The 9,846-nt window shown below is 42.8% G+C and overlaps 1 pseudogene; it reads left to right on the forward strand.

The window, feature by feature from the left end:
- Nucleotides 1–3,810: 3,810 nt before the first annotated feature.
- LOC132429381 (solute carrier family 52, riboflavin transporter, member 2 pseudogene) lies at nt 3,811–4,750 on the forward strand (annotated as a pseudogene).
- The last annotated feature ends 5,096 nt before the right edge of the window (nt 4,751–9,846 follow it).

The raw sequence follows: 9,846 nt of genomic DNA on the forward strand, positions 1-9,846 counted from the left end.
TCATATTTTTTTCTGTGTTTGCCATAACTCTAGATACATATTATTTACCTTTATTACTCTTTCCCCTTTTCTTCAGTACAGCTTTACTTAAATGGTTCCACAGGTTAGAAATACTGATGGCTAACATGGGCAGTGTCATCCACATTCTCTCCTGGGAGAAGAACTGAATAGGACATGAAACTAAGAACATCTTGTAAATTTCCAAGTCACTTAACCTTTTCAAAATGATCTCACTGGACATAATGTCAGATAATACAGAGAGCTAAAATAATAAAAACGGGTTTTTTTCCTCTGCTCATTTTTCTGTTTGAAAAACATAGAGAAATGAATTATGGGTTCTAAAATCTGAAATGTTTGATTCACCCATTTCAGAAAAATAAGCATATTAAAATGCAATGTTTATTTTAAAATTTGCTGCTAGAAGCATCCAAAATTTAAAATCCAGATGAGTCACAAGTTATCTTTATGTTTAATTCAGGGACCAGAACTAGTCAAAGGTCAATAACAGCTGAGTTGCTACAAATTGATATGCAAAAATTGTGTCTCCCTAGCAGTCCATAACTCTCCTTCAAGCAAAACAGTCTCAGGGTAACTCAATTAGCAATGGATTAATTCGATAGTTAGAATGTACAGATTTCATTAGGAAAAGCATTGGCTAAAGTGTTAACTATATCCAGTTCTTGCAAAATCATTTGTGATGTACCTTTCTATTTTATCTTGTAATAATTCTTGCACATACACAAGGAGAGGGTAAGACAATTTAAAAGCTTTTATAATGCTAACAGGTGCTTCCTTAACTGTTCCACTTAAGATTGACATTTAATATACTCTTAGGAGGACATAAATTCTATGTTTTATTCCCAAATGATAATTTGACATCTCAGATGATACAGAAAGGTTTTAATACTTAAGAGCATGTACCTTCATCACCTCCCACAGTATCTACAAGCCATACAGATGGACCAGACTCAGGCAATTTCCAGGCTGCAAGGAAGGGGCTGGGGGGCGGGGGGACACTAAACAGAGCCCAAAGTTGAGGAGACAGAGAATGAGTTGGGGGAGGCCTAGATGATTAGAATTTGCAGGGCCAAGAACAGGAGAGGAGGCACCACGTGGAGAGAGAGCACCTGAGCCCTGGAGGCCTTGCAGGCAGAGCACTGGTTGGCACATGTGTGAAAGGCCAAGGAAAGAACTAAGAAAAAGGAGCAGAACAATTTCCAAACATCACACATGGCTCTGAGTAGTTCCTATTCCCACCAACCTTTAGGGAGCAAAGAAACTCAGCAGTAAAGGAAGATTGTTCAGGGAACTGCTACTTTTCATAAGAGGCCTTGTGAAACTATTTGACTCTGAAAACTATGTGCCTACACAGCTTTGATAAGAACAATTTTTGAAAACACTAATTAGAGCAGCACTATTCACAACAGCCAAAAGGTGGAATCAGCCCAAATGTCCGTCAATGAATGAATAAATAAACAAAACTTGGTAGAACCATGCAATAAAATATTATTTAGTCATAAAAAGGAATGAAGGGATAATTCTGGAATGATATCACCAAGATGGAGACATAGGACATTTTCCTCCTTCCACGGACCAAATGAGTAGCTACACTCAGAGCAGTTTCCTCTGAGAGAAATCCATAAACTAGGGGAGTAACCCCTACACTTCAGGTGACTGAAAAAGTAACCACATCGAAGCAGGTGGGACAGGCTAAAACACACTTTCACCATAAACCCCACCTCCAGCACAGCCCCTTACAATCAGGAGTGATTCCAGCTTCTTCCTAAGAATTGAAGCGTTTGGACTACTCATATGCACTCCAACTTTTAAGGCCGCCACCCAAGGGCCCACAAATCATTTACCTCTGAGAGCCAATGGAGCTTGCTATAGTCCCAAGATCTATAGCACACAGAGCAGTTCTTAAATGGGTGTGCTGGCACTCCCCATGGCTACCTCTCCAGGCTCAGCACAGAGGAAGCAGACAAAATCGCCCACCTCCCAGTTTTTTCTGGGAGAAATTTGACTGCATGTGTCACTAGCTGCTGTCCTAAGTTCTGGCACCTGGTTAGCTAGCATCTAGGTGCTGCCTGGGATCGTCCAAGGAGCCCAAAAGAGCAATTAGGCAAGAAAAAGAATTAAAAGGCGTCCAAAGCAAACAGGAAGAAGTAAAATTGTTCCTGTTTGCAGATGGAATGATATCATATATGGAAAACCGTAAAGTCTCCACCAAAAAAAGAAAAAACTGTTTGAAACTAATAAATTCAGTGAAGTGGTAGGATAGAAAATCAATATACAAAAATCCGTCGCATTTTTTTATATATTAACAACAAACTATGGGAAGGAAATTCAGAAAACAATCTCATTTACAATAGCATCAAAAATAAAATAAAATACTTGGGAATAAATTTAACCAAGGAAGCGAAAGATCTGTACACTGAAAACCAGAAAACACTGATGAAAGAAATTTAACAAGACACAAATAAATGGAAAGATATTTAGTGCTCATGGATAGGAAGAATTAATGCTGTTAAAACGTCCATACTACTCAAAGTCATCTACAGATTCAATTCAATCCTTAGCAAAATTCCAATAGCTTTTTTCACAGAAATAGAAAGAACAGTTCTTAAATTGGTATGGAACCACAAAATACCCCGAATGGACAAAACCATCTTGAAAAAGAACAATGCTGGAGGCATCACAGGGCCTGATTTCAAACCATGTTTCAAAGCTCTAGTAATCGGGCTTCCCTGGTGGCGCAGTGGTTGAGAGTCCTCCTGCCGATTCAGGGCACGCGGGTTCGTGCCCCGGTCCGGGAGGATCCGGCATGCCGCGGAGCGGCTGGGCCCGTGGGCCATGACCGCTGGGCCTGCGCGTCCGGAGCCTGTGCTCCGCAACGGGAGAGGCCACAGCAGTGAGAGGCCCGCGTACCGCCAAAAAAAAAAACACAAACAAAAAAAAGCTCCAGTAATCAAAACAGTGTGCAATCAGCATAAAACCAGATACAATAGATGGATGGAACAGAAGAGTAGAATACGAGACCCCAGAAATAAACCCACAGATACCTGCTCAATTAATTTTTGACAAGCCATGATATCACTCAAAAGTGTAATCTTTTAAAACAAACAAAAGAACAAACAAATATATACATATATATCTCAAACTCACACGGGCGCTGGACCATGCCGGGGGCGCGCCGGCCCAGGGCTTCCCTGAGTCCAGGACGGCAAGTTGGAGTCCTCACACCGGCTTAGCTGCGCTTTCCGCCCCCACCGGCTCTGGGACGGAGCCGCGACCCTGGGCGAGAGGCGGCACCCTCGAAGCTCGGCGGGCAGGCCTGCCGCCGGGTCAGGGAGCGCAGGCCTCTGACGGGGAGCGTGGACCCGGGCGGGCGGGTGCGTGCGTGCCCTGGACCTCTCTGCGCCGCCGCCTGACGCAGCGAGGGGCGGTGCCCGCCGCAGCAACGCCCCCAGGCCCCACTCGGCGCGGCGGTCACGGGTCTCGCAGAAGCCGCGGAGCTCTGCGTGGCGCTTGAGAGCGGATCCTGTCCCGGAGTCATTGTTCCGTGATGTGAGGCTGAGTGTGGTGGTGGTGTCGGGAGGTCGGACCCGAAGGCCACCTCCCTCTTTCATCATCCTCCCCTGGGGCTGTGGCGCCTTCCTGACCCCCTGCCTGAAGGCCTTGCCATGTGGTGTTGCTTGACGGGGTCTTCTGTCCCCAGCAGAGCCCGAAGCATCTTCTTTGGCCCTAGGTGAGGACAGAGGAGCTGGCTGTGACCTTGGCCCTGTCCTGGATGTCCCAGCCTTGGGCTGAATGGCGGCACCCCCGCCGGGCCTTCCGGTGCCGACCCACCTGCTGGCAGCCCTCTTTGGCATGGCTCATGGGCTGCTGTCACAGGATCCAGGTGGCGGCCTGGGGGTGGTGAAAGACCTCCGCGAGGGTTGGAGTCTCCCCTCCTACCTCTCTGTGCTTGTGCCGCTGGACACCCTGGGTCTGCTGCTGGTGGTGACTCTGTGGCAGCAGTCGGCCCCAGGCAAGGGCGAGGGGGCCCCCATCCTGCTGCCGCCTTCTAGGGTCTCCTGCTGCTGTTGCTGTCACCGCCAGCTGTACCCACAAGGGGCCCAGGGCCTGGCCTGCAAATGGGAGACCCAGGAGTGGAGGAAGAGGCCTGGCGCGGCAGGAGCTACCCGGCCAGGTGGCAGGCATCACCCCCAGCCCAGACCCTGCAGCCCATCGGTGGTGCCTGTCTGCTGGGCCTGCTGGCCACCACCAACGCTCTGACCAAGGATGGGTTGCCTGTTGTGCAGAGCTGGTTCTGCCCGCCCTACAGACACCTGGCCTACCACTTGGCCGTGGTGCTGGGCAGTGCCGCCTCACTTGCTTCCTGACCATGGGCGTTCTATGCAGGTCCCTGGCAGGGCTGGGCAGTCTCTCTCTGCTGGGCATGCTCTTTGGGGCCTGCCTGATGGTGCTGGCGATCCTGAGCCCCTGCCCACCCCTGGTGGGCACCTCTGCAGGGGTGGTCCTTGTGGTGGTGGTGTAGATTCTGTGTCTGGGCATGTTCTCATACGTGAAGGCGGCTGCCAGCTCCCTGCTGCACGGGGGGGATGGGGAAGTGGGGAGCTGTCACTGCTGGCGGCAGGCTTGGCCATCCAGGTGGGCTTCCCTTTTCAGTGCTGTTGTCATATTCCCTCTCACCATCTACCACGCGTTCCCCAGCAGGAAGAACCATGTGGCCCAATGTGCCTTCTAAACCTGGGCAGGTGGGGACTTTGCTCCACCCCACCTGTCTTCAGATTGGGGCTGCCACAGTGCCTGAGTGCCCACAGCCCAGAGAGGCCCACCCCACACACAGCATGCTGTAGGACACCTGCGCTCTCCACAGGAGAATTTGGGGACCACAGAGCAGGCTTGAAGCCAAAGCCAAGCTGGCGATGTGGACTTGGCCCCCGGCCTGGGATCTGTGTGGGATTTGTACAATAAAGCATTTTTATTCAAAAAAAAGAAAAAATCAAAAGAAGCAGAGTAGAATGATGGTTGCCAGGTGTTGGGGTGGGGGGGGGTGAGGGAAATGAGAAGAGACCGGTGAAGAGTACAAACTTTGTTATAAAGTGAATAAGTTCTGTGGGTCTAATGTATAGCGTGGTGACTATAGTTGATTAGACTGTACTGTATATTTTGAAATTTGCTAAGAGAGTAGATCTTAAGTGTTCTCACAAGCACACACAAAAAAGATAAATATATAACGTGATGGAGGTGATGGACATGTTAACTTGATTGTGGGATTTCTTTCACGATGTATATGGATATGAAATCATCACATTGTACCCTTTAAATATATTACAATTTTATTTGTCCATTATACCTCAGTAAAGCTGAAAACAAAAAGGAGTGAAATATGATACATGCTATAGTGTGGATGAACCTTGAATACGTAACACTGAGTGAAAGAAATCAGACACAGAGGGTCACATGTTGTATGATTCCATTTATATGAAATATCCAGAAGAATTAAATCCAGAGATAGAACACAATGGTGGTTGACAGAGGCTGGGGAGAGGAAGGAATGGGGAGAAACTGTTTAATGGATAGGGGTTTTACTCTGGAGTGATGGAAATGTTTTGGAACTAGATAGAGGTAGTGGTTTCACAACACTGTGATTGTGCTAAATGCCACCAAATTGTTCACTTTAAAATGATTCTTTTTATGTTATGTGAATTTGACGTTCATAACTTATTTTTAAAGAGCACTTATTAGACAAAAATAGTAGATGGCATATGTAATCAAGCTTTAGCTGTGAATTGCCAATTAGTTGAGCTCTAATTAAGCTTTGTAATAACTAACACAATTTATTTTCTCCAGAAATCTTGATGGAAAGACTTTCGAAAGATTAGATCCACAGTGAATGACAGTCATCATTGCCAAAATATTAACATAACAAGAAAAGTTGCTAATTTGTTTGCAATTTACTGAAGAAACCAACATTGTCAAGATAGTGGGGAGGATTTGTTGATGCTGAATCTCTGCCACATTTGTACAGGGAAGCCTTAAAGCACCTTTATCTTTTAAACAAAATAAAAATTGCTTTTTGATTCAACACTGCTAGCCTAACAAGTGGGAAATTTCTCCTATTTTAAATTCAGCTGGTGATGAGAATTATATCTAAGTGTATAATGAATGAGAGCTATTTAGAAACATGAATGTAAATGTTCTGTGGCTTATGGTCAGTCCTTTGTTTTCAACAGCTGATGCATTTGGCTTCTCTAGCTTGTATTTGTATTCTGATTGTGAAGATTATTTCTGAATCTTTGTTTCACATATTGCAATGCCATTTGACATTGGAAAACCTGGAAGATATGATTACTTTGGGTTTGGTTTTCTTTTGTTTGAATGCAAATCAAAACGACATGGAAACATCACAAGCATTTTTGCAATTTGCACTTTAACAGGAAAAAATCAAACATTAGTTTCTTCCTTTGGATTTCAATAGGAGGCAACGTGATATAGAGTTAGGGAGTCAGGACGACTTAGATTTGAAGCCGGGTCCTGCCCTTAAAAACTTACATTGCATTGCCCATAATAGGTAGCTATAATTATTACCATTATCCAAAAAAGCAGAGGTTTGAAAGAGAAGAAAAGGGAAGTATATGAGAAAGGAAGGAGAAGAGAAGATTAGGAAAAGGAAGAGGAAAGTGAGGAAAGAATAAATTAGAATTTCAAGAGAATCTAATTGGTGATTTATGCTGAAATGGAAAGCAAGAATCCTGAATCTTTGCCCTGGTTATTCCTCTGATTTTACTATTTGTTCTTCCTTTTCTTTGCTTTCCTCTCTTTGGGGTTGTTACTTAAAATGTCTCATCAGTTTCCATCTCCTCTTGGGTAATACTCTATGAATACACAGAATTCATTAATGAGATAAAGGAATAACAAAGCAGTGAGATAAACAAGATTTGTGAGGTCAAATTTTAACTTGATCTGAACATAATGGAAATCTAGTGTTTCAAGCCCAAAGACTTGACAACTTTACTTTTCCTAATGCATCCTTTTTCTGACTATTAAAGTCACTATTAATACATGATCCCCACAGAAAGTTTAGAAACACAAGAAAGTGCTAGGAAAAAAATAAAATCACCGTAAACATCCCCACCCTGAGATAACACCAGTAGTATTTTATTTTTTTCTTTCCAGTCTTTTTTTTCTAGGCTGTGGTCTCAGTCTATAATGTAATATTGTCCTCTGATGTTTTAGTTTTCATTACATCATGAGCACTTTCCATGTCATTTTTTCCAAAAATACCGTTTCTATTGTGTAGATGTATCTTAGTTCCATTTAACATTAATAAAACATTAATGTTAAACCTTCTGCCCCAACGAGCACCCTGACCCCAAACACTTCCCCTCAGAATCATAGCAGAGCTGTAAAAGAAAGGTAACCTGGGCCTTAAGATTTAAGTGTTGTCATGTGTATCTTAGTTTTACAAGTAAAAATTCAAGGTGTATCTGAAAAATCTAAAAACTTGGAAAAGATTGAGAAATAAGACAGCCTTTTTCCCAAGTATTTTTTTACTCTTCATATTGTATTACACCTCTCATTTCCACATCAACTTCCATACAAGTGTAAAGAAAGCTTTTCCCCTCAAGTTCTTTTTCGACTTGAATTTGTTGCTTGCTTTAGCAAAGGCAAGGCCATGCCCTCCAGGAGACAAAGAGATCATTCTGGCCACAGACATGCTCAGGCCTTGACTTTTCCTTAGTCAGAAAGGCAATTTGCCCACAAAATTAACTAAGTCATGTCTCAGCTGACTGCAAGTCAATGGTTTTCCCTCAAATTTGGTCCAACTTACCCCAGACCTGACATAAAAATTAAAAAAGAAAATGAAAACCAATTCAGGTGCTACCCTGAGCATTTGGGGTTTTATTTATTTCAAAAAAGAAAGTATGAAATGCAGTTTTTTAATTTTCTGGAGACAAGGATTAGGGAGAGGCATCTTAAATATTTCAACTCCCTTAAATATTTTAACCTCCTCATAAATGTTATGCACTAAATAAATATTTGTTGATATGAGCGAATGAATGAATAAATTTTAGCATTTAATAATGTAGACTTCAGAAACCAGGGAACAGGAGTCAACTCTTATGAGCCTCAGTGTTGCGGAAAGAGGTGGCAATAGAAACATGTTTGAGTCCTGCCGTCTCTGTTTTCTAGTTTTGTTTTGGGCAGGTCACTCAGACATTTTTTTTTGCTGCATGAGAAGTAAAAATCTGGCTGAGCCTTAGTTTCCCCATCTGTTTACAAAATTACATTGTAACCATTTGTCTTCACAGATGGGGGTGATGAGTTGAGATAATCGTGATTATTCATGTATGCTGTAAACAGCAGAGTAAATGGAGAGCAACAGACCTCAGACCACATTTAGCCATGCCAGTTTGGGCAAGTGACTCAAATTCAATAAGCCTGTTTTCTTACCAGTGAAATGCGGATAATACAAACTTAGGAAACAGCAGCTTTAAAATGTGATAATATGTGTAACATGCATTGCAGAGGCCTGGCTTCTAACAGTAGAAGCCAGGCCTCTGCAATGCATGTTACACATATTATCCCCTTCTGCTTCACAACTGAAGCTTATTTGGGGACTGTCCTTCAGGCTCATCATGGTACATGTAGCCCAAGACAGGAAGTATCGAACCAAAAATCTGGCCTCTTCAGAGTTCTTCCGGTTTCCGGGCTCCAGCACTTCTTCCAGTGCTGTGCCCTCTGATCTTTTCCAGCCATTAAATACTCTTTTCCTGGGGAATTAAAATTGTTTAAACTTGTCAAGAATTTTTAGATGTAGATTAAGTTGTAATTATGTTTCAGGAACTCTTGATGCTACAATTTAAAAAGTTAAGGGAAAATACTTGTTTGTATTTCATTTTTTTCCCTTTTTTTCCCCTCCTCTGATTTCTTAAAAATAGAACAACTTTCACTATTCATGACATAGATATCAGGCAGAATGATACTGGGAAACCCCTAGTATTTAACAGCAGACATTTAGCAGGTGTTAATGATGAACTTTTGTGTTCAAACATTAATAGTTTTAATAAGTAGTTTAAGGAGTCAACTTCAGAATTAGTTTTGCTTTGTTAATTAAATGATTACCACCCGATAATATAATTTTAAGAACATATTTTATTAATGAAAGTGTAATGAACAAAAACCAATTATGCTGAAGTTGCTACAGTGATTTAAGTTTATTTGAAATATTTTTGCTTCCATTTACATCCTTGCAAAGTGAATTTTTATGTTTTTCAAAATAAAGGGGAATTGAGCCCCTAGACACACCCTCCCCCAAGGAGCTCACCCATTTTGAAGCCATGTAAACTGTTTAATATATAGTGAGAGACTATGGCCCCCAAAGTCTTGCAACAGTTAATTCATGTACCATACAAAGAATAGTCTTTGTGATAGTTTATTTCCAGCTAGCAGCCATTAATTTTTTCCCTCCTGGTACCATTCCCCCATCATACAGTGGAATCTATTTTTTATGTCATTCCCCCATGTAAAAGTAGAATCTATTCCCTTCCTCCCCTTGAAACTGTGCTGGTTTGAGAGACTTTATTGACCAATAGAATGCAGAGGAATGATGCTCTGGGACTTTTGAAGCTAAGTAATTGGAAGCCTTACAGCTTGGTATATACTTCTGCTTTCTCTTAAAATGCTCTGTAGGTAGCCAGCTACCACTTGAGAAGTTTCACTCCTGTGGCACCACTAATGTAATAAGCCCAAGAACTTGGAGAGGCCCTGGAGTGTGAGAAGCTATATGGAGAATGAGAGGTACCCAGGAGCACTGAGAAGCCAATTATGTGAGTG

This window comes from Delphinus delphis, chromosome 1 (genome assembly GCF_949987515.2).
Source record: "Delphinus delphis chromosome 1, mDelDel1.2, whole genome shotgun sequence".
Classification (NCBI taxonomy): domain Eukaryota; kingdom Metazoa; phylum Chordata; class Mammalia; order Artiodactyla; family Delphinidae; genus Delphinus; species Delphinus delphis.